General features: G+C 40.5%; 1 long non-coding RNA gene across 1 annotated transcript; it reads left to right on the forward strand.

Moving 5' to 3' along the window:
• Nucleotides 1-133: 133 nt before the first annotated feature.
• LOC115900768 lies at nucleotides 134-20034 on the forward strand. Its single transcript, XR_004060407.1, has 3 exons — nucleotides 134-154; nucleotides 282-293; nucleotides 19947-20034. It is a non-coding gene; the product is annotated as an uncharacterized LOC115900768 (long non-coding RNA).
• Nucleotides 20035-25559: the final 5525 nt, after the last annotated feature.

Below are 25559 nucleotides of genomic sequence, written 5' to 3' on the forward strand. Positions count from 1 at the left end.
CAAGTTCTGCCTATCTTCTTTCACTACCTCACTTCCCCCTTTCGTTTTCTTCCTTTCTTTGTAATTCTTTGCCTGCCAAGTTCTGTGAAGTTCTGAATCACAGAAAAGCAGATCACCTCACATTCATCTGCAAATTCAGGTTTAAACAGGAAAGGTAAGCAGGAAATTTTCAGGCAATCGTCTTGACCAAGTTGAAGTTCTGCTTTTTACTCTTTTCTCACCATCTGGATTTCTTTGAATAATTAAGGTTAATTTTTTATTACTCTCCTTGTCTGGCCCAGTGAAGAAACATGGTGAGTTTCTGAGAGTTTGGAGCTTGTAGATCAGAAAAATAATGTTTACAAAATACATAAATACTTTGGAATCAGTTGTATTAAACAAATTTTTAAAAGAAATTATAATTTTTTTCTTTTTTTTTTGAGTCTCTCTCTGTCACCGGGCTGGAGTGCAGTGGCGGCGCCATCTCAGTTCACTGCAACCTCCAACTCCCTGGTTCAAGTGATTCTCCTACCTCAGTCTCCCAAGTAGCTGGGACTACAGGCACGTGCCACCACGCCCAGCTAATTTTTGTGTTTTTAGTAGAGACAGGGTTTCACCATGTGAGCCAGGATGGTCTCAATCTCCTAACCTCGTGATCCGTCCGCCTTGGCATCCCAAAGTGCTGGAATTACAGGCGTGAGCCACCGCACCTAGCCAAGAAATTATAAGAAATTTTCATCAGCAAAAGATTGAAACAATGCAGAACTTTATAGAGTAAAATATAAAAACTGCCATGCTCAGAAATGACCATCTTAAGTTTTTGATGAGTACCTTTCTTATTTATTCTCTATATATTTGTCTTAATGTCTTAAACATAAATATGCCATACTACAGGTACTGTTCTGCAACTTGCTTTTTTCAAATACCAATATTCTTTTTTTTTTGAGATGGAGTCTTGCTCTGTCGCCCAGGCTGGAGTGCAGTGGCGCGATCTTGGCTCACTGTAAGCGACGTCTCCCGGGTTCATGCCTTTCTCCTGCCTCAGCCTCCCAAGTAACTCGTACTACAGGTGCCCGCCACCATGCCCGGCTAATTTTTTTTTTTTTTTTGTATTTTTAGTAGAGACGGGATTTCACCATGTTAGCCAGGACAGTCTCCATCTCCTGATCTCGTGATCTGCCTGCCTCAGCCTCCCAAAGTGTTGGGATTACAGGCGTGAGCCACAACTACCAATATTCTTAGAAATCTTTTCACATCTGTACATATATTACGTTAAAGCATATGAAATTGTTATTTATGTCAATAGCAGTAAAACATTGGCAGTTTCATATGGTTAACCTAATACATCTACTCCAATATTTTAATGGCTATATTGTATTGTAAGGTATGGTTGTAGTCTAATTTTTAACAATTCCCCTGCTGATGGGCATTTAAGTTGTTTCTTCTTTATTTTGCTAAAATAAACAGAACTGTAATACAACAAATATATGAATATATATGTATTTAGGTGTATATATATCTTTATATATATACCTTTGCGTATATATGTATGTATCTTTATATATTGTTCTGTCTATCTATTTTTGCATATATGTATCAGCATTTCTATAGAATAGATTGAGTAGACTCCTAGAAACATAACTGTGGGTCAAGGGGTTTACACATTTTACATTTTAATAATTATGACCAGTGTCCTCTAAAATGTCCCTATAACAATTCATATCCCCAGAGTGTCCTTTCTGCCAACACCCTCAATAATCTCGTGGGTAAATTGGTTTTTGAAGTGTTTCAAAATGAGTTATTTTATTCAGCCAAAGATGTAAGAAAGACCTGCTTATGTCCAGCTCTGTGCTTGGCCTAGGAAGTAAACGTGTGTAATTAATGTGGTCACTGCCTTCACAGTGTGTTTATTCTGATTGGTGAGACAAGACTAATGCACACACAACACAGTTGCAATGATTTCAGTGTCATAATTACCAATCATCTCTGGCAAGATTAATTAAAAATATAACAACTGGTTACACTGAGGGTCCATGGAAATCAGACAGAACTGAGTGGCACTGCAAGTTCCTTCACTTACTATGTGCATGACCCTGAGTTTCTTTATTTGTAAAATGGGGCCAAGACGGGAGGATCACGAGGTCAGGAGATCGAGACCATCCTGGCTAACACGGTGAAACCCCGTCTCTACTAAAAAATACAAAAACTAGCCGGGCGAGGTGGCGGGCGCCTGTAGTCCCAGCTACTCAGGAGGCTGAGGCAGGAGAATGGTGTAAACCCGGGAGGCAGAGCTTGCAGTGAGCTGAGATCCGGCCACTGCACTCCAGTCAGGGCAACAGAGCGAGACTCCGCCTCAAAAAAAAAAAAAAATAAATAATAGTAGTATTAGCTTGGTGCAAAAGTAATCATGGATTTGCAATTAATTTCAGTGGCAAAACTGCAATTACTTTTGCACCAACCTAATAGTTTCTTCCTTTTTTTTTTTTTTTTTTTTTGAGACGAAGTCTCCCTCTCTCACCCAGGCTGGAGTGCGGTGGCGTGATCTCGGCTCACTGCAACTTCCACCTCCCAGGTTCAAGCGATTCTCCTCTCCCAGCCTCCCAAGTAGCTGGGATTACAGGCACACAACACTACACCCAGCTAATTTTTTGTATCGTTAGTAGAGATGGAGTTTCACCATGTTGCTGAGGCTGGTCTCAAACTCCTGACCTCATGATCCGCCCACCTTAGCCTCCCAAAGTGCTGGGATTACAGGTGTGAGCCACCGTGCTTAGCCCCTAATAGTTTCTTATTGAGTGGTTGTGAAGATTAAATGTATAGTGCTTGGCACTTAGCAAGAACTCTATGGAATGTTAGCTATTGCCATTTGCCTTCACTTTGAGAGCACCTACCAGCCTCATGGGCCTATCGTTATCCCTCGTAGGATGTGGCATCAAGTACTGGATACAAATATTTCTTAAATAGTGTACCTAACCCTGAGGGGATTGGGACCATTGTTCTCCTTTTGAACATTACACTCCTACTAGTACAATCTGGTTGCTAAGGTTTCCACTCTAAAGTTACTTTGTATTCTAAAAACTTGAAGCAGTCCCTATGCTTTCAAACAGGGGGAATGCACATTGCTGTTTCACAATGCCCTGATTCTTGGTTGAAAAAGGGCCATTTCTATTAAAATATAAAATTATATTTTAGAAAGAAGACAATAAGGGGAGACACTGTAGATACTTTTAACCAAGAATAGAGTGGTGCAAAGTTAAGCCATGGAGATACCATAGCTTATCCTAACAGACAAATTCACTACATTTATTAGTAATGTTTCAGAAACTGTTTTCTTCCAGGTATGTAAATTTTGTGTTCACCGCGGTAGCATAAGCAGCTGGGTGGAAAAGTGCCTGGTCCATTATGCATGACCATGAAAGGACTGTAGTCCATAAGTATACAGCTTCCTTCTCCAGTACATTTAGTAAATCTCTTCCAATTAATTGCCCATTCGATGCTCAGGTGGTTGTAGCAACTGCTGCTCAATGGAAATTGTGAGAAAAGATCAGATAAATGTAAACAATGGACATTCTAACAAGAGGGCATTGTCCCTACTGGAAAATCATTAGGAGGAAGGACTTTGGTGCATGTACATTGCTTTTGGAAAGAGGCATCTCCATCAGCTGCTAAGGATACCCTGACAACGTGGATAGGTCTGGATTGACAGGCAGCAGCCAGGAAATACTAAAAATGCCACTTAAAGGCAGGGCTGAAACCACTGCTGCTCACTCAGACCCAAGGTTTTCTGTGTTGGGAGTCCATTGGCATAATTATTTGTCATGAGTGAAGTGATTCACAGGCTATCTGAAGTAGGTTACCTGTTCTCCCCGAGAGAGTCTTGACCTACTCAGCTTATTGGATTCCTTTGACTATTTCATGAAAGTTCTAGTCTTTTTCCCCAGTAAAATAGCCTTGCTCATACATACCTAGGATTTTGCTTATAATCTCTGGGGTTTCATAGATGCCCCAGAAGTACCATGGACCCTGGGTTAAGAAATCCTGCTTTGTGTTCGTTTCCTGTTTTCTTCACCCTTTACTTCCAGTGGTGTTACTGGTAGTTTTTCCTTTTCAGGATGAATGTCTACTGACCTTCATCCCACAGAGTTGATCCTTCCTTCAAATCTGGTTCATGTTTCACCCTTTTGGAGCTCTTTGTGCTCTGAGCTCCGTGGGCGCTTGGAGTTGGTAACTCTTAATTTAGTACCCAATTGTTTCAAGGACTACAAGATTGTATCTACCACTAGCACAACATTTATAAATTCATTCATTTAACACATGTTGAATGAATGCCTACTATGTGCCAGACACTGTTCCCAGACACGTATTGTACTCTATGATAATCAGTATCATACAGCATTTATATTTTCATGTATTCAACACATATTTAATGAGTGCCTACTATGTGCCAGGCACTGTTCCCAGACACTTATTGTACTGCACTATAAGTATTATACAGCATTTATACCTTCATTTACTCAACAGATATTTAATAAGTGCCTACGATGTGCTAGGCACTGTTCTCAGACACTCATTGTACTGCACTATAATTAGTATTATACAGTCAGCTTGCCAACTTCCCTGCTAGACTATGTCCATGGAGGCAAGGACCAGGTCTCCCACCTTGCCACGTCTTCTTCTTCTTCTTTATTCTCCCTCGTCTGTCAAGGCTCAGCTCCAATACCATCCATTCTGGGATGGGTTAGGCAATCTCTTCAGTGCTCCTCTGGTGCCCGGTGCTGACCACTGTTAGAGCTCCTGCCACATTATTTTGAAGTCATCTGTTCCCATATCTCTGTCCCCTGGTGTAGTCTCCCCTGTGCCAGGGTCTTCCACCCAGTACAGAGCCTGGCAATGGGAAAACTCAGTAAATATTTGTTAAATATCTAAATTTTCTCTCACCTTCATGCCTTCAGACATGCTGTTCCCTCTGTCTGAAATAGTCTTCCTTCCTTTACTATTTGTAAATTCTTGTCAATCTAAACATCATTTCCTCAGGAGAGTTTTTTTGATCTGTGGATGAAGTTAGGTGCCCTCACACAATGCTGCCAACATAACTTTGGACTTCCTCTAACATTGTATTTTATTGAAACATCCTCCCTCAGTATCCTCAGGGGATTGGTTCCAGGACCCCCTCGGATAAAAAAATCTTCTGATACTCAAGCCCCTTACGTAAAATGGCATAGTATTTGCTTATCACCTATGCACATCCTCCTGCATACTTTATTTTTATTTTATTAAAAAATTTTTTACTCTCGTATCTAATTTTACATTTTTACCTTTAAAAAATATATATAATTTTTGCCAGAATGTCATTGACAGAGGGCACCTGTATACTTTAAATCATTTCCACATTACTCATAATACCTAAGGTAATGGAAATAATATATAAATAAGTTGCCATATTATATTTTTTATTTATATTATTATTTATTGTTGCAGTGTTATTTTTTGTGGTTGTTTTTTCTGGCTGTTTTCAATTTGTGACTGGTTTAATACATGAATGTGGAACCTGCGGAAATACAGCGCTGACTCTACTTCCTTGTTTGATATTTACATTCCTTGTTAGCATATCAGCTTCAGTATGGCAAGAGTCATGGCTATTTTATTTGCCTCTGTATAGCCAGGGACTAGGATATTGTACAGTCCTTTACTACTCAAAGTGTGGTTCACAGGCCAGCAGCATCCACACACCCTATGAGTTTGCTAGCAATGCCGGCTCCCACGCTCTATCCCAGACCTACTGAATCAGAACCCACAGGTGATTCACATATGCGTTAAGGTTTGAAAAGCAGTGGTCTAGTACAAAAGCATTCAATCAATAAATGCCGAATGAATAATGAGTTGAATTGAACAAAATGGAATCAATTTACTTTTGGCACCCCTATTGTCTAGCACAGGGCCTAGCTCAAAGTAGGCACTCAGTAGTGTTTGAGGAAGGAATATTGTCTTCCACTGTTCCGCATACACTATGTTTTCTTCAACTAGCTTATAAGCCAAATGTTAGGGCCTTTCTTCTTAATCTCTATAACTTGAAACTGCTTACTGACTGCATAGTAGACATTCAATAGGGATTCAAAGCCAACCTGATACTTCAATGTTGGGTAATATATTATCTACCAGGTTGGATTCAAGCAAGAGGGTTTGAGGTGTGGGGTGTGTGAATTGACCAGGAATGTTTCCAGTTGTCTGAAGACCCTCATGTCTTGATAACAGTGCTTTTAGTCTCAAGCTTCATTTCCATAAAGAATAGCTCATGAAGGGCAACAGAATGGAGAAAAGGCCTTATCAATGAGAATCTGGATTTCTGGTTTTCATTCTTTCTCAGGACACTGTTCGGTTTGAAGAGGCCTAATTATGCCACTTTTACCAGCAAAACCAGTGGAACAGATCCTTCTGAGTAGTATGTTTTAGTGTGATTCCCTCTTCCAGATTTTCTAAAGGGAAAGACATTTGCTTATTGGCATTTGGTCTTAGTATTAGGACAACTTACAGACTGTGGACAAAGGCTGTGTGAAAATAGGCATATTGATGCATAAGGTTATTTTTTATTGCTAGGTGAAAGTAAAAGTTGGATTAAAATTATATTAATTCATGTAGTGAATATTCTTGATGGTTTGGGCAAACGTTGCACCCTGTTAAACCTGGCAGAAACTTCTTGAGAGCCTCCTGAGCCCAGTGCTGCAGATTTAATCATTGACCTTGAGGAAATCAAGGCTAGAGAGAGAGTCTGTATCCTGATATTTTTTAAAAGTACATTTATTAGAATGTCAAAATCTAAGAGGTGTGGCAAGAACTTACGTTTCTATAATTTGTGGGATTTTAGAAAGAATAATTGGAATCTTGAAATTCTGCAGTGTTTGATCTTTAAATTATAGATCACAAACTTTCCAAAATAGTTTCAAGATTATCCTGTATTGGAAGAAGTCAGGTAGAACAGCAGAGATGGCCATCAAACAGTGTCTCTCTGGCTCTGCCTTGCCTGTTCTGTGAGTATGTCCACCATCTTTTTCTAGCTGACAGTTCTGGGAGAATTCAAGGAGGTTCTCACATGTAATTCATCTACTGGTCGTTGGGTGCTCAGTGGTGGCCACTGTTTTGGTCCTTTCCTTCTCTTGTTCCTTGTAATGAATCTTCTTCCACAACAAAAGCTGGAGTCCTGGGTCACCAAACACACCCTAGTTGCAGGCCCACTAGAGGCCTGTCACTGCCACTTGGTGCCAGCAGGCACGTATGGCCATACCTTTGTCGGCACACCCTCCAATTCCAGTGCTGCCACCCACTCTGACTACAGATACATTTGACGCCTTTCCTCTCCTTCCCCACCTGTGGCCAACGGTCTCTGAAACAAAACTGGAGCTCACACCTGAACCTAGTTAGCAATCTGATCAGGAGCCAAGTCAACAAGGAATTTTGGAGTCAAAGCCCTTCTATTCCGCGCTTCATATCCCCTGCTTGCAACCTCATCAAGGCAAGAGAGGCCTGACATGAGAAATCTGATTTTTTATTCAGATGTCTCAGATTGTGCCCATTTTCATTCTTACTTTCCATCTCCTTGGGAGGAACAGACTTAAAATAGACTTAAGGAAGCTATTTTGTAGGTGTATTTGTAATAGGACATATGCCTATGCTCTCCACACCCCCCAAAGCCCAGAGAAACACTCCTTTTATCCCTACAGTTAGCTCCAGCCTCCAAGGAGGAGCAGATTTCCTGAGGCTTTTTGTCCTAGACTGTCCCATTCCCAGTAGGGGTCTGAGCTGTTTGGTTTTATTGCCCACCTTATAAATGAGAACAGTCTGGTCTGATCAAGAGGTTAAGAATCCAGATCATATGCCCAGCACACAAAGTAGTAAGGAGCAAAGGCTTTGGTAGTCAGAGCTGGACTCCAAACTGACTCTGCCACTTTCTTATCCAGTCTAAGACCCTGTTACCTTATCTATATAATGGGGAAATCATTATGAAAGTGAGGAACATTAAGTAAGATTATATATATATTGTGTTTAGCTTAGGTCCTAAATCACAATAATCACTCAATTATTGATTGGTACCAATAATAACAAAAATAGCTAAGTGGTTTATTTTAAAATAGCAAAATCTGTAGCAATAGTGTTATAACATGTCTTCTTGTCTCCAGCTCCTTACTCTCTGCAATCCATTTTTTATTCAGCTGCTAGATTCATCTCCCTAGAACATGGTGATCATATTACACCCCATGTGAAAATGTTAGATTGCTTATTACTTACACCTAAAGTCCGAAGTTCTCTTTGCATTCAGGCCCATTGGTCTGGCCCCAACAAAACATTACACCCGTTTCTCCACTACTCCTCTTCACACCTCCTCCACTCCAATTAAAATAAACCAACATTCTTCATGTACACCCACACCCTGCACACTGTTTGTTCTTTTTTATCCAGAATCCAGATCTTATCTCTCCTTTAATGCCTGGCTTAAGTGCCACTTCCTCCACTAAGACTTCTCCAGCCTATAGTAAACCTCATAGCTCTTGATGGACCCCTTGTCATCACACAGATATCTAGGTCAAATTCGTGCTTAAAATGTATATGTATATCTCTTACATCAGATGATTGATTATAGCTATCTAATTCATCCTTATATTCCTAAACCAGAATTTCTCAACCTCAGAGCTATTGACATTTTGGGCCAAATAATTCTTTTGAGGGGTGAGTTACTGTGTGCATTGCAGAACATTCAGCTGCATTCCTGGCCTCTACTCACTAGATGCTAGTAGCACTCCACAGCCCCAGTGGTGATAACCAAAAATGTCTCCAGACATTACCAAATGTCCTCTGGAGTGCAAAATCACTCCAGTTGAGAACCACTGCCCTAGATTCCAAACCATGGAGGTTTGAACATGAATGGCTCTCAGTAAATGCTTATGAAAGGAAGGAAAGAGGTTGGCTTAGGCCCTTTTAAGTTTGAGACAATAGTGGAATAGATAATTAATGATATTCTTTGAGCATTTGGGAATAGAAGCACGGAGTTCCTTTGAAAGCTCAGAACTAGAGATTGATATTTGAATGCCACTGGCATAGAATCAGCTAATAGGCATTTATTGTGTTACATAATGTTTTGAAGTCCCGAGTCAGATAGGAGTTGGGCTCCCACCACTGGCCTTAGCCACTGTAAACTGTCACCATAGGTGAGTATTTTAACCCTTCTGAGCTTCCATTCTCTTGTTCTGTAAAATGGGGGTAATAATTGCCACTTGTATGGGGTTGCTCTGAGGATAAGTTAGACAATGCATGTAAAGTGGTCATTTGAGAGCCTGGAATGTAGTAAGCACTTAGTAATAGTTCAGTGTCATTATTAATATTGTGATTAATAAGAATGCTTAATTTTTAATCTATTCAGAGGTCAAGACAATATTAGTTCCATTTTATAGATAGGCTGTGGTTAGAATCTGGATCTGCTAGGCCAGGCTCAGTGGCTCACACCACTAATCCCAGCACTTTGGGAGGCCGAGGTGAGTGGATCACCTGAGGTTGGGAGTTTGAGACCAGCCTGACCAACATGGAGGAACCCCGTCTCCACTAAAGATACAAAATTAGCCGGGCATGGTGGCAGGTGCCTGTAATCCCAGCTACTGTGGAGGCTGAGGCAGGAGAATTGCTTGAATCCGGGAGGCGGTGGTTGTGGTGAGCTGAGAACACGCCACTGCACTCCAGCCTGGGCAACAAGAGTGAAATTCTGTCTCAAAAAAAAAAAAAAAAAAAGAATCTGGATCTGCTAATCCCCATCTTTCCCTGGATCATATTCATCTCACATAATGTACACAGCATCTCACTTCCCAGAAGGATCTTCACCTTTTCATCTGGAAACTGAGTGCTAACTGCCTATGGCAAAAATTCCTTTTCAATTGGTAAATAACATCTTCTTCTATAACTATCATTGGGAAACTCAGTAACTGCTTATTAAGTGCTTTGGGTAAATAGATGGAGGAGATATTGTATATAAGACATTTGTGTTGCCAAAACAAAGCACCTGCCTGTTTGTAGCTTACTAACCCACATGCTCAAAGATTCTGTCCCTTAGGCTTTAGGAAATGAATTCATAAGTTTAGCAACCATTGGCATTAGCTCCAGGCAGCATTTGATTTTTGGAATACGGCAGCATGAGCAAAGGCTGTGGTCCAGAGCAGAAGCTGGGGCAGAAGCCCAGGGACAGGCAAACAGGTGGGTGGGGGAAGCTAACTTCCTCCTGTGAGAGCCAGTTGGCTGAGGGCATTCAGCAGGCCAATGCAAACTGAGTCTCCTGCCTTTAGAAAAAAAACACCAGACAGGTCAGGAAAATGTAGCCCCAAACCAGTTCTATCACCAACAAACTGGTTGACCTGGGAAAAGGCATTTAACCTCTTCAAGCTTCTATTTGTTCGTTGGCAAATGAGGGCATGGGATGAAATCGGTGGTTCTCAGTCACTGCTCTGGCACATCGGAGGTGGAACACGACTAGTCTACGTGGTGCAGGATTTTTGTAGCAATTATCAGCCGTCAAAAATGCGTGGCAACTCATACATATACCTGAAAAACAGTGTTGGGGTGTGTAGGGGGCGTTGTTTCTTTTTATCATATTAGGTTTCTGTTGTTTGATAGATTGGATTATTCAGTTCATTCATTCATTGAAATGTTATTGCCTGAGCATGCTATGTGCTGGGCCTGTCCTGGGACGAGGTGCTGCCTTTGCATTCAAATGTGGTTTACCTGGAACCAGTCATAGGTTCCAGGTCACAGGAGGTGACATGATATCTTTTCTCCTCCAAGTAAGAATCGCTGAATCTGATATGACTGTGGGTGATCTGGTCATGGAAATCCCTGCTTCCCAATCGTTACCACTTCCACCGACCCCCATTCCTATTGGCTAGGATATGCTCTAGGCAATTATCAAAGTTCCCCCCAGCCCCCACCGGGTTCCTGCAGACGCCGAGGCGTCTACTAGGTTTGCCTTCTGATTCCTGTAGGTGGAGCCAGATCCCCTGGCTGAGAGGCCCCGGGCCTGCTCTCTGCGGCGGCCGCCGAGCGGTAGCTTTGCTCTCCAGCTCTCTTCCTCCTTTTCCCTCTCTCTTGTGCGGTCTCCCTCAACATCCAAACCAACCGAGTGCGTCTGAGGTGAAATCGTGCCAGACTTGGAGACGGCTGCCAGGTTTCTCTCAAGTCTTGGCTTAACAAAAGAAAGCAAATTACAAAAATGGAAATTTTCAAACTAGCGTTCAGTGGTATTCAAATCGGCGTTTGGGTAGCGCACAGGCACAGACCGCATTCGTGCTATTTTGTGATTAAAATGATACCAAAAATACCTCCTTGCTTTGGTTTTCATCTTCGAAAACGACTTCTTTCCTTCTTCTAATTTCCCCCTTACTTTTGCGAGCGGCAAACCCCTGACCACTCTAGAATTGCTAACATTTGGACCGGCGTCTGTTGAAATCTTTCCTCTGTTGACTTTTTTTTCTTTCTTTTTTTTTTTTTTTAAGAGTTGAACTTTAAAAATGTGTGCACTTTGCAGCCTGGGGAAATACAGATAAAGAAGTTTCTAGGCACCTTCCCAGGAAGTTCTGTGTTTTGTGTGAGGAACTACAAGTTCTATGACAGTGCATAAATCTTCTTTAGGTCTCATCTTGATACAGGGAGCAAACCTGAATGTGCGTCTTGCCAGAATGCATGCTACCTCGTTCTCCCTTGAGCGTGAATCGTGTGCTCTGTCTCATGCTTTCAAAACATGGGTTTAAGGTGGCCATTGAGTTGGATCTTGAATGATTTTACTTAACATGAAGTTTTATAAAGAGCTTGACCACGTCCTACTCGATTATTTTTGCAGTTGCTAGACAAGGCCCTGTCCCACGTGGGTTTGTGAGAAAGGTTCTGTCATCATCACCCCACCCCCAAGACTGCACTATTTCTTTCCTTGGAAGCGTTGACTGTCTCCTTCTTACACAGCTGTGTTTGCAGTGCCTGGAGACAGGTGGGGGAGCAGTCTTGGAGGCCGAAGCTGCCAATTCCTTCTCTAAGGACTGTCTGAATAGCTATTACATTTTGAAGATCACACGCACGCACACACTTGTTTTGTTTGTTTGTTTTTGGTGGTGGTCACTCACTATGCCTTCCCGTTTGTTGTACAAGGGCAGCTGCACCAGTTTGCCAGAATGAGATTAAATGTCACAGACATTCTATTGTGTGCATTCGCCAGCCCACATCAGCATCACCTTGGGCCACTGCCATGTCTTTCTAGGCGCCTCAGAAAGCTGGGTCCCGTAGCCTTGGCGGAGTTGTGAATTTCGGAAGAAGTCCCTTGGCGGGACTGCTTATGAATTTCGGGAAAGAGTTTCTCCCATCTGGATAGGTAAACTCAAAGCTCCCACGAACACTGCAATATTCAGGCAGCAATTGCATCAAGAGGTTCTTGTTGGTTTGGGCCTACACGAATTAGGATTCTCTACCTGGCACAAGTGACTGCGGATAAATCAAGCTGCTAGTGTTTTTCAGATTTCAGAATAGAGGGATGACATTTTAATCTGGAATCAGACACTCTGCTCTTTTACCCTTTAGCCCCAAATACCCAATGCTCTTCAGGACCCTCGTGCCCTTGCTTGTGCTGTTTCTTCCTTGGGGAATTTCTCCCCCATCCTCTTCGTCTGCTTAGTAAACTCTTGTTGGTCTTTCAAGGCTTGTCTCGAATACAGCCTCTTTGAAATCTTTCATAGCCATGCCCATGCACCGATTTCCACCCCCTCCCCATCATCTGTTCAATGTCGTTCTCTTGCTAGATCTACGTGGCATACTACATACTGCATAATAGTGCTACGCACATCTTGGTATGCCTCTTTCTCCACTAACAGAATATACTCCTTGCCCAGGCAGGGAACACATCTAATTTACCTCATACTTCTCAGGTTAAAGATGCTCAGTAAAATCTGTTGAATGTATAAAGAAACATGCTTGGTTTTTACATCAATTTCCAAGGGACAATTTGTTTACTTTCAGGCTCTCCTAGTTCAATTGCCAGACACCTATAACCATGTCCGCAGAGCTAAGAGTAAGATTTTAAAGTTTATATTAAAGTCTGATGTTCGTAGCTCAGAGACATTCTTCTGGCTTATGGTAAAGGAAAGTTGGATGAGCGTGTTGGTGGAAAATTTCTGTATTCCCAGCACCTGATTAATGCCTCTGTTCCTACAGAATCCAAAGAGAGCAGAGCACCCCTGCAGACACAGGCGCTTGTGAAAGTTGTGTGGCTCTCCTACTGCTTTGGTGTAGTCTTGCGGGTTATACTAACAAGTTGTTATTCATTAGACTTTATTCATTAAGTCTTTCAAACTAGAAACCTGAAAATGTCCTTGGAACCTCCCTCTCCCTCACTTCCCACATCCCGTTATCACCAAATCATGTCAGTTCTTCTCCAAAATATCTCCCAGATCTGCCCACTGTTCTCCATCCTTGCTATTGCTGTGTTCCAAGCCATTATCACTTCCCAGCTGGACGATTGCCAAAGCCTTCTAGTTAGTCTTTCTGCTTCTAGTCTTGCCTGCCTCCCATCATGTCATTCCCTGGCTTACCAGCTTTCAGTGATTGCACTTTGCATAATCCTTTGCATGGCCTTGTGTGGTCTGGCCCCCACTATCTTTTTAGCGGCTCTCTCACTGAATATACTAGACTTCAGGTCCTTGAACTTGCCAAACTCTTGCCTACTTCAAGACCTATCCATATGCTTACTTGCCTACTTCTTTTGGGAATACTTTCTCTCAGTGTTCACTCCCTTGGATCACTTCTCATCTTTCAGAATTCAACATACATGGCACTTCCTTGGAAATGCAGTTCATGCTACTCCTTTCCACTTCATCCCTTCTGGATAAATCACATCCCCATTGTTGTTACTCCTGATGCCCTATTTTTCCTTCACATTACTTATTAGCGGTTGCAATTGTAAAAAATTATTGATGTTTTTATGTATTTTATGTCCTTCTCTCCATCCACAGTAGATCAAACAAAGGCAGGGAACATGTCTCCTTGTTCAAAAGAGTTTACCAAGAGACCTAGTGCCTAACATATAGTAGGTTGTCAAGAAATACTTTTTGGATAGTGCTGGAAGGAGAATGCTAGCAGGTCGTGTGTAACAGGCCTGTGACGTGAAAAGAGTTTCATGCAAAAGAAAATGCTGATCTGAAATGAGACTTAAGGATGTTTATGCACATGGAACAAGCAAGGGGAAGACTTGAGTTTTGATATGATATCCCATGGCCTTTCCCCACTGCTATTTGAAAAATAAGAAGAGAACAAGAACAAAAATATTTGTTTTACAACTCTACCAAGATTCAGCCCTCCCCTTTCTCTCCCCCTTGCATCAAGTACATCCTGTACTTTTGGCAACATGTTGACTGGATATTTAAAAGCTGTGAACTGTTCTGAAAATTTCACATACTGGGTTATGGGCCATGTGTGTTTGATCAAAATTCAATTACTACACTGTACCATACTTGGAAACCTATCATCCCAAGTTATGAAGTATGACGAAACAGGCGAACCTAATTGGTTCAGTATGGGAACAGTATCAACCAAGCTTGTTATGATAAATAGCTTCCTGTGTTAAAGGTTCTCTAGAGCTTATAAGTATCTTGGCTCACCTCCTTCAGTGGAATAGGAATACTGCTCCCAGGGACCCCCTAGATCATTGTCCCTTCGATGCAACTGCAGTTCAGCGTTTTCTTCAATTTACTACCCCTGAAAAAGAAAAATGCAGTGCAATTTTCCCTATTCCTTCTCATTTCTTCATTTAGAATTTGAGCACCTGGTAACTTCTTTAGCTTTCCTTGGCCTTAGAAAAACAAATTTTAAAGTTATGAAGCCTTCCAATACAGAAAACCAGAAAATGACAGACATCTCTGTACCCACCACTCAGGATGAACAAATAATAATTTTTTTTCCCTATTTCCATCAGATCTTTTTGTTTTCTTTCATGTATCCTTTCTTATTTTTTGAGGCCAAACTTGAACTACAGTATTTATTTATGAAATTTGTAAGTTAACTCCTGAGATACTTTAAAACACTTTAACCAAGAGGATGTATATCACATTACAGAGAAGTACCTGTACTTTGCATGTCTTTTCGGGTGTTGAAATGGACTCAGTGAGAATTTCTGGACGATTCTGTAGATAGGATTACAAGGAACCCTAGAAGCGGGTTGTTGGGGATGTAGGGCATGGTAGTGCATGCTTGTTATCCCAGCACTTTGGGAGGCCAAGATGGGAGGATTGCTTAAGCCCAGGAGTAGACTAGCCTGGGCAACATAGTGAGACCCAATATCTATCTTAAAAATTTAAAAAACAAAAAAGAAATTGTCTTAACAGCTTGAAAAGATAAAGAAGTAAAATAAAACAAAATATTACCATGCTTTATGGTTACTGTGGGAATATGTACATAATTTTTCTTTAGAAGTGACATTTTGGGTTGGGTTAGAAGTATTTCCTTCTAGTGATCACAGTAAAGGGCAAAACAATTGGGTGACTGCCATTTTAAATTCCAAAAAATAATCAGTCGTGTTGGCATTTTCCTCAGAAGATAGCGTTAGGGCTGGGACAATTTGCATATATTTACCCTTAATTCAATCTTACCTTTGCAGTTGCTTTCCCAAGTTTGCTCTCGTTTTATTCACCATTTGTAGTAGGCCATCCTGTTAAACCTGTTAACGAAAATGCATAATGCTGAATCTGCATTTCTCCTGTGGAAAAGTTTTGTGTTTTATAAAAAGTCGTTTTGGTAAAAAGCAAGAGCCTTAGTTTGTCCTTGACAATAATTCATCAATCATGAGTGCTGCAATGTATAACCACGAAACAGAGAAATATCCTTGGTGAAGGTAAATATGCAAGCCCACACAAAGGAAAATTAAATACATTGCATGGTTTAGCAGTTTGAAATCACAATGCTGCCAGGATTACATTAGAGTTGTTCTTCTTGTTTTCTGCAGTACCATTAGGTTTACTTTCAAAATTGCAATTAGCTTAAAAGTTGTGATTTCTAAAATGGCCCACTTGCCTTCCTTGTTTTCCTCTATAAGGTGGACGCTAGTATCATAATCCTTCCATAATTTTTAAATAGGACTTCCAATAAGAAGTGCTCCCTGAAAGTCGTAAACTTCAAAAAATAGAATGTGACTGTAGGCAGTTCTGCTAATCTCCCTTTTGGCAAATCAGCTTTTTTTTTTTTTTTTTTGTATTGGATCTTACCTGATTGAATAACATGGGAACTGCCAGAATAAATGCTATTATCTCTGTACAGTAATTAAGGAAATAGTCTTTGTCACTCTAATATGGACCAAGCTCTGCTTGCCTGTAATAAAGTTAAACGATAAAGAATCTGGAATGTAGAGAAAAATAAAGGGAAATCAGTTACTAGCACATGTTTCCTCCAGATGAATAGTAGAGAGATGGAATGATGCATTTTGCAGAGACTGCTGAAGAAGTTAAATAACTAAAACATATCAACTTGTAACATTTAATGAAATAATTATTTCAGGAAAAGAAACTTCAATTTCTATCTTTGGGAAGAGTTGATGGTTCCTTGGTGAATCTCAATGTATTATTTTAAAACATAGCTTCGCCAAATACAGGTCAAACCCTACTACAGTAAATATCAGTTTTGAGACAATTCTGTCAGTAATCACAATAAACATCTCACTATAATAAAGATAGTTTTAATTACATAGTTTTGAATTGATACTGACAGAAGAAAAATTTCCTTTATGGATTCAGTGCACCCAAGTGTGGTGTTCCATCTTTTCCTCTGATGTTCTCAGTCATTCTCCTTCCATTTCTCTGTGTGCATTTATCTATCTTGGCTACTGTGTATCTAAATATTTCAAACACGGCCAAGAGGAGCCTATGGGTACTGGCAAGTTTCAGAATAAACCTCACCTCAGAGCCATGAAATATAAGAAAACCAGTTTGTTTTCTTTAGTAGACATTGGGGTGAAGGAGTGATATTGGGCAAAAGAAGGAAACAACACTATATTAACCATCTTCTTAAAAACTGTTGTGTTTTCTACTTTGGAAGATCTGGCTCAGGGGTCAGCAAACTTTTTCTGTGAAGGACCAGATAGTAAATATTTTCAGCTTTGCAGGCCATGTGATCTCTGTCATAATGACTCAATTCTGCTGTTGTAGTGCAAAATCACCCTAGATAACGTGTAAACAAATAAGTGTGGCTGTCTTCCAATAAAACTTTATTTATGGACACTAAAATTTATATTTCAGATAACTTTTATGCATTGTGAAATATTATTCTTCTTTTGATTTTTTCCAACCTTTTAAAAATGTAAAAACCGTTCGTAGCTCGTGGGCAGTACAAAAACAGGTGGCGGGCCCACAGGCTGTAGTTTTCTGACTCCTGACATAGTTGATTATAATCTTTTTTTTTTTCTCTCTTAACAAGTGTCTGTTGAGCACCTGCATAGACCAAAATATTTTAAAAGCATTATGATAAATATTAAAATATATAAGAAATTCAGCATTTATCATATATCTGTTGAACTTTCCTATGTCCCAGGCACAGTGCTAAGTAGTAGCAAATAAATATTAAAATGTATGAGATTCAGAAAACAGTTAGTACATATCTATTGAGCTCTCCTACGTCCCTGGAACAGTGCTAAGAACTAGCAAATAAAATGGCAAGCAACAGAGACACTGCACCTGTTCTCATGAGTTTCCATCATTATGAAGTATGAGAAGTTCAACAGCAGGGAGGTTACAGGGATTGTGGTAGCACCTGGCAGATATAACCTGACTTTAAGTAGCTTTTGGGTTTTTTTTAAATGGTACTTTGTACTTGATCTTCCTATCCTTATTGATTTATTTATTTTTGAGGTAGAATCTCTTGCTCTGTCACCCAGCCTGGAGTGCAGTGGCATGGTAATGGCTCACTGTAGCCCTGACCTCCCAGACTCAGGCAATCCTCCTGCCTCAGCTTCGTGAGTAGCCAGGATGACAGGGTGTACCACCACACCTGGTTAATTTTTACATTTTTTTTGTAGAGATGGGGGTTGGGGGAGGGGTCTCGCTACATTGCCTAGGCTGGTCTTGAACTCCTCATCTTAAGCATTCCTCTCACCTCTGCCTCCCAAAGTGCTGGGATTACAGGCATGAGCTGTCAGGCCTGGTCGATCTTCCTATCCTTCATCCCTCCCTTAAACATCACTGTCCAACTCTTCTTAAGGTAGAGTTTGGTGATAATACCTTTACTCGAGGTAAATCCATACCTAGAACAGATTTATTTATTTATTTTTGAGGCAGAGTTTCACTCTGTCACCCAGGCTGGAGTGCGGTGATGCGATCTTGGCTCACTGCAACCTCTACCTCCTGGGCTCAAGCGACCCTCCTATCTCAGCCTCCAGAGTAGCTGGGACCACAGATGCGTGCCACCATGCCCAGCTAATTTTTGTATTTTTGATAGACATGGGGTTTCACCATGTTGCTAAGGCTGGTCTCAAACTCCTGAGCTCAAGTGATCCACCCCCTCTTGGTCTCCCAAAGTGTTGGGATTATAGGAATGAGCAACTGCGCATGGCCCTCTAGAACAAATTTCTATTTTACTGAGGAAACCAGGTGGCTCTGTGGTCTCCCTAGGGTATGGTATCACAGAGAGGGCTAAACTGAGTCTCTGACTCGGAAGACTAAGCACTCAGCATCAGTGGTATCCAGACCCAACAGGATGAGAGGAGAAATCTTTCTATGTTATTGAACCCACGACTAGCAGCCATCTCTACTGCTATGGACACTTTATTTGTGAACACAATAAACAAGCTCTGGCATGAGTAGGAAAGATGCTGACTGATACAGATCAGATCATCCTTTTCCTACTGTTGTTGAGACCTCCTCTGCAGTGGGTGCCCTTTGATGAACATCCATGCAGGATAAAAATATTCCTACACTCTGGGGCCATTCTATGAGATCCATTATTAAAACGCTCTTCCATTCATTCTTGTTACCACCCTCCAACCTTGTTTCTCCCAAGTCTAACCATATAGCTAAACCATTCAGCACTAGCCACAAATTGCTGTAGATATGTACCTTATCTGTTTCCTTCCAGGCAAAGGGGACAGACATATATACCACTTGAAGTTCTGCTACTAAAAGAATTATACCTTTTTCTTTTCTTTTTTTTGAGACAGAGTCTTGCTCTGTCTCCCAGGCTGGAGTGCAGTGGCGTGATCTCGGCTCACCGCAAGCTCCACCTCCCGGGTTCACGGCATTCTCCTGCCTCAGCCTCCGGAGCAGCTGAGACCACAGGTGCCCGCCACTGCGCCCGGCTAAATTTTGTATTTTTAGTAGAGACGGGGTTTCACCGTGTTCGCCAGGATGGTCTCGATCTCCTGACCTCGTGATCCGCCCGCCTCGGCCTCCCAAAGTGCTGGGATTACAAGCGTGAGCCACCGCGCCCGGCCTATAATACCTTTTTCTACTGTCCTTCAGAGTCTCCCTTAAGTAGGGCGGTCCACTTTTAGCTGGTGTATGGTCCTGCAGATTGTTTTTTTGTTCCTCAAGTTACTCTTTGTAAGTGATTGCCCACAAAGCTTTCAGAGTGAGCTGAAGAGGAGGCCACAGTCCCACTGGAATAGGTGCACTGGGAGCGTGAGTGACCCGCAGCTCACTACTGCCTTTACCACCTCCCTTAGTACACTCTCACATCCCACACTTCCACTTAATTTTGGAGTATTGCTATGCATGCCTAATTTGATGGCTTGACATGTTAGATAATACACAGTGAATAACAGGCAGCTCAGATTGCATGGTCCCTTGGTATCCCATGGCCAGTTAGTCTCTATTAGTGAAAACATAGATGTTTCTTAAAAAGAGACTATGTATTTGTGGAAGAGTGGCTGAGTTCCTGATCTAGTTGATCATAAATTTTTTTGGCTTTGCTCTAACCCCCAGGTGCCTGTATTCTGATTATTCTCTTGGAGCTATCTGTCCAGCGTCCTCATCTGTCGTGCACACTTTGAGTGCCATGATTCTGCTAGATACGCTGCATCCCGGACCAGCCGGAGAGTTGTCATGTGCTTGGGTACCTAATCAAAGCTGGCAGCCTTAGGTGTTATTTGATAAATGGATCCAGCAGCTTATCCAACTGTGGTGTGAGTTGCTCCAAAATCCTAAGATGCTGTCTGAGCATCTCTGTACTTAGGTGGCAGAGCTTTGGATTTTTGTGAGGTTTCCTTCAGACCCTTTCATGTTGATGCATTTTATCAAGGCATCTAGGATTACAGCTGCTTCTTATTGACAGCGTTTTAAGGATACGATACCATTAATGTACGAAACTGCCATGATGTCCCATGGGATTGGGGGGCGATCAATGGCCTGTTGGCTAAATTTTTACAGAGCCAGAGTTGCTGTGGTCCTCAGGTAAAACAGTGCAGGTGAACTGCTTTCCTGCCAGATGAAAGTGAACTCTTCTGGTATTTTCTGCTCATTGGGATAGAGCACAAAGTATTTATCAGATCAATAATTGCATTCCAGGTGCCAAGGCTGTGTTGATTTACTCTAGTAAAGAGAACATATTGGAAAAAGTAATTGCAATTGACACGCGCCACATAACTAAACTTAAGAGAATCTGTTGTCATTCTCGAAAACTCAAGCCAGGCACAGTGGCTCACACCTGTAGTCCCAGTTACTTGGAGGGTTGTAGTACGAGGATTGCTTGGACCCAGGGTTGTAGTACGAGGATTGCTTGGACCCAGGGTTGTAGTACGAGGATTGCTTGGAACCAGGGTTGTAGTACGAGGATTGCTTGGACCCAGGGTTGTAGTACGAGGATTGCTTGCAGTTTTGAGGCTGCAGTAAGTTATGATGGCACCATTGCACTCCAGTGTGGGCGACAAAGTGATACTCTGTCTCTAAAAACCAAAACAAAGCAAAACAAACCCGTACATTTTTAGCAATGGCCATAGTGGTGAATTAAATGGGGCTATGACAAAAATCATGACTTCAGCATCTTTCATCTTTCAAATCTTATTTATTTATTTGTTTTTGAGAGGGAGTCTCACTCTGTCACCAGACTGAAGTACAGTGGTGCAATCTTGGCTCACTGCAACCTCTGCCTCCCAGATTCAAGCGATTCTTCTGCCTCAGCCTCCTGAGTAGCTGGGACTATAGGCATGTGCCAACACGCCCAGCTAAGTTTTGTATTTCTAGTAGAGACGAGGTTTCACCTTGTTGGCCAGGATTTTCTCGATCTCCTGATCTCGTGATCTGCCTTCCTCAGCCTCCCAAAGTGCTGGAATTACAGGCGTGAGCCACCACGCCTGACTCAAATCTTATTTTTCATAGCTTATTGAATTACTTTAAGGTGAACATCGTTGTAACCAACAAGTCAAGAAATTCAAGTTTACCAGCCACCCCAGAAGCCTCTAAATGCCACATCCCAATCACAGCTCTCTCTTTCCCTTCAAAAGTAACAGTGATCTTAAATTCTATGAAGTGATCACTTCCTTGCATTTTTAAAGTTTTTATCATCTAAGTGTGCATCATTAAATATTATAGTTTAATCATCCCCATTTTAAAGTTTATATGTTTCAGTCACTTTTAACCTAAGGCTCCTTCTCTGTGCCTACTTTTTTTTTTTCTTACAATTTATACTAGCCCATTTGAACTGTAGAGTTTCCCAAAGTCTTAAATCTTTCCCAATGTCTTACAGTTCTAAATTGCATATGCATGGAGCAATTCAATGTGTTTCTCTACTCTCTGATTTTCTGTGAATTGGCAGCTGGATCCAGAGGCTTGATTGGACTCAAATTCAATTCCCCTGGCAATACGATAGGTGATGTTCTTTCATCAGAAGGCATATAATATCTATCTGATTTTTGCTCTTTTTATGATTTTAGCAGCAAGTGATGCTCAAGGCCTAGACTCATTTATTTATTAGAGGTTTTTAATTTAATTATTAATTTAATAATTAATTTTATTATTTAATTAATTAATTATTTATTTTTTATTATTTTTTAATAAATTTTAAAATTATTTTATAATAAATAATTATAATATTTATTATTAATTAATTAATTAATTAATTAATTTAATTATTATTAAAATTGTGACTTTCTATAACTTTGTTTTCATATGAGCTGAAATAATTTTATAAAGAGACCCTTCTCTTTATGTACCCTGTGGTTAGTCAGTTCATACGGAATAGGCAAGGTAAAGACTTCCTTCTTTTAATTCTGAAGGAAGTGAATTGGATTCTTTTTTATCCTCACAAGGTGAACAATTCATTGCATTTTGCCTTAATATTATTATAAACTCATGGATTTAAACATATTTGATGAATTTTAATCTACTGCAGTTTTTACTGATGCTGAAATTGTCCCATCTTTGGTCCATAGGAGCCTCTTCAGGTTGCCTCCTGAATCTTTGTGACATGATCCCGGGGTTTTTGGTAGCTTCCTTGACATCTGGCATGTCAACAGGTGCAAGCCACATCTTGTAAGCCATTTTCTCCAAAAATCCATGGTTTCCTTAAATGGTAAATGGTATTTCAAAACCACAGTCTGGGCCCAAGGGAAGCTTATTATTACTGGGGTGATCATGGTTTCTAGTTTGTACTAATATTTCCAATTTAGATGCAGGCAATAGGGTTTGCTTTACCTAATCTCTTCTATGCTACACCTGTATCTCCTTTCTTCCACATCAGCAATCCTGCTGCTCAAGGACAAGATGGAAGTAGAATATTCTATAATTATCTATTTTGCTTTGTCCCACATAACACATATAATAGTCTCAGAATAGCAATACTAGTACCACCATCATGAATGAAGATTACTGAAAGCATAACTTAAAAATATTTTTGATTTTGCCTATGCTATTTCCATCTCCCTCATTTTAATGGTTTTTATATATCTAGCTTGACAGACTATGTAGACATATAATGTAATCCCTCCCTTTTAACCCTTATTTAGTTTTAGTTATGCAATTAAATATACATCTAATACACATCGTTAGATCTTATGTCAATGATTCTCCAATCATTTTGGTGGTCTGAAGCTTGTTAGCTAGTATGGTGCTGTCCCATAGAATTTTCTGTGATGAAGGAATTGCTCCCTATCTATACTGTCCAGTGTGGTAGCCACTAGCCACATGTAGCTCTTAAGCACCTGGAATATAGTAGTTATAGCTAGTTTGACTGAAGAATCGAATTTTTTTTTTTTTTTTGAGACAGAGTCTCGCTCTGTCACCAGACTAGAGTGCAGTGGCACGATCTCAGTTTACTGAAACCTCTGCCTTCCAGGTTCAAGCTATTCTCCTGCCTCAGCCTCCTGAGGAGCTGGGACTACAGGCGCCTGCCACCACACCCGGCTAATTTTTTGTATTTTTAGTAGAGACAGGGTTTCACCATATTAGCCAGATGGTCTCGATCTCCTGACCTTGTGATCTGCCCTCCTCGGCCTCCCAAAGTGCTGGGATTACAGGCATGAGCCACTGCACCCGGCAAGAATTGAATTTTTAATTTTACTTCATTTAGTTCATTCAAATTAAAATATAAATAGCCACATGTGGCTAGTAGCTACCATATTGGTCAGCTCAGAGGTAGTAGGTTTCTTAGGAAGGGCTCATGGGAATAATATTCCTTGAGTTCTTGCATGTTGATAACAGTTTGCTTGCTCCTTTTATATTTATGAGTCTGTTTTGCTGTATATAGAATCCTTGGCTCACATTTTCTTTCTTTTAGGATCTTAAGTACGTTACTCCATTTTCTTCTGGCATAAAAAGTTGCTGTTGAAAAATCTGATGATAAGATAATTTTTTTCCCTTAGAGTCACGTGCACTATTTGCCTAGATGCCTGAAAGATTTTTTTCTTTTTTCTTAAAGCTCAGTCATTTTACTAAAATATGACTTAATGCTTCAGTAGACACTTCGTCACATCAACCAGAAATGATACTTTTATTAATTGTGAATGCCACTGCATGCCATGGATTACCTAGAATCCCACTTTTCATTGACAAAGAGTTGAGCATTTTTTCCAGTCCACAGACATTACCAAAAATCAATCTCCAAATCCAGTCTTTGAGATCTTAGGGTCTATGTCCTAGGACGACTCCTGGTACCATTTTCTGTATCAGTCAGTGTCCAGTCAGGAGACAGAAACCACGTCAATAATTAAAACAGAGAAAATTTATTTATTGATTTTTTTGAGACAGAGTCTTGCTCTGTCACCCAGACTGAAGTGCAGTGGCGTAATCTTGGCCACTGGGTTCAAGTGATTCCCCTGCCTCAGCCTCCCAAGTAGCTGGGATTACAGGCACCCGCCACCACGACCGGCTAATTTTTATATTTTTAGTAGAGATAGGGTTTACCACGTTGGCCAGGCTGGTCTCAAAAACCCTCAATGATCTGCCCACTTTGGCCTCCCAAAGTGCTGGGAGTATAGGCATGAGCCGCCATACCCAGCTGATAATTTATTATAAAAGAGAGACAGTAATGATATAAATGGCACAACCATTTTAAATATTTTACTAAGCACACAGTGCGCTCTTTCAGTAAGTAATTTCAAATATTGTTATTTTTTATTTCAGGAAAGACTTTAGTATCTGATCTGTTCCCTTGCTTTGGATTTCTTCAGGTACTCCTGTGATCCATATGCTGGATTTTATCTGCCCATCATCAACATTAGTCACTTTCTCTTGACTTTATTCTTTATTTTTCCTCATTACTTTTTTATTGTAAAATTTTCCTTCCTTCTACCCTCCAATTTCAAGGCATTACTTGTCATGTTTATTTGCTTTTATTTTTCCCCTATGATAATCTTCACTTTATAAAAAAGTTTTTTCCTTTTATTGGTAATTTTTCCTTGAGGTCTGTTATGCCATTTCTGAGTTTTTTCTAAATCTGATTTGTAATTTTATTTATATCGTATTATTTTCTGAATATTTTTCAGCTCATTTTAAAATAGTATGTAACAGTTTTGCTTTTTTTTTTTTTTTTTTTTTTTTAAGATGGTGTCTTGCTCTGTCACCCAGGCTGGAGTGCAGTGGCACAATCTCAGCTCACTGCAACCTTTACCTCCTGGGTTCAAGCAATTCTCGTGCCTCAGCCTCCCAAGTTGATCTGTTTTTGAGCATGACTTTCAGACATGCTTTCATTGTCTATAGGGATATTATTCTGATCCGTCTTTTCCTCTCCTTCTCTTCTCCTTCTCCTTCCTTTTTCTTTTTCTTCACCTTTTAATAGAAACCTTGTATGGTATTTGATCTTGATACTTTGTTTGTTACCCATTTTAGTGTAAATTTGGTTTTAGTTTTATTGAACTTTTAAAAGGAGGCTTGTTTGAGATTTTTTTTCACTTTATAGAGCCCCTCTTTTCTTTCTTCTTTTTTCTTTCTTTCTTTCTTTCTTTTTCTTTCTTTCTTTCTTTCTTTCTTTCTTTCTTTCTTTCTTTCTTTCTTTCTTTCTTTCTTTCTTTCTTTCTTTCTTTCTTTCTTTCTTTTTTTCTTTCTTTCCTTCTTTCCTTCCTTCTTTCTTTCTTTTTTTTCATTTTTTTCCTGAGATTTCCTAGC

Source organism: Rhinopithecus roxellana, chromosome 12, assembly GCF_007565055.1.
Source record: "Rhinopithecus roxellana isolate Shanxi Qingling chromosome 12, ASM756505v1, whole genome shotgun sequence".
In the NCBI taxonomy this organism is placed as follows: domain Eukaryota; kingdom Metazoa; phylum Chordata; class Mammalia; order Primates; family Cercopithecidae; genus Rhinopithecus; species Rhinopithecus roxellana.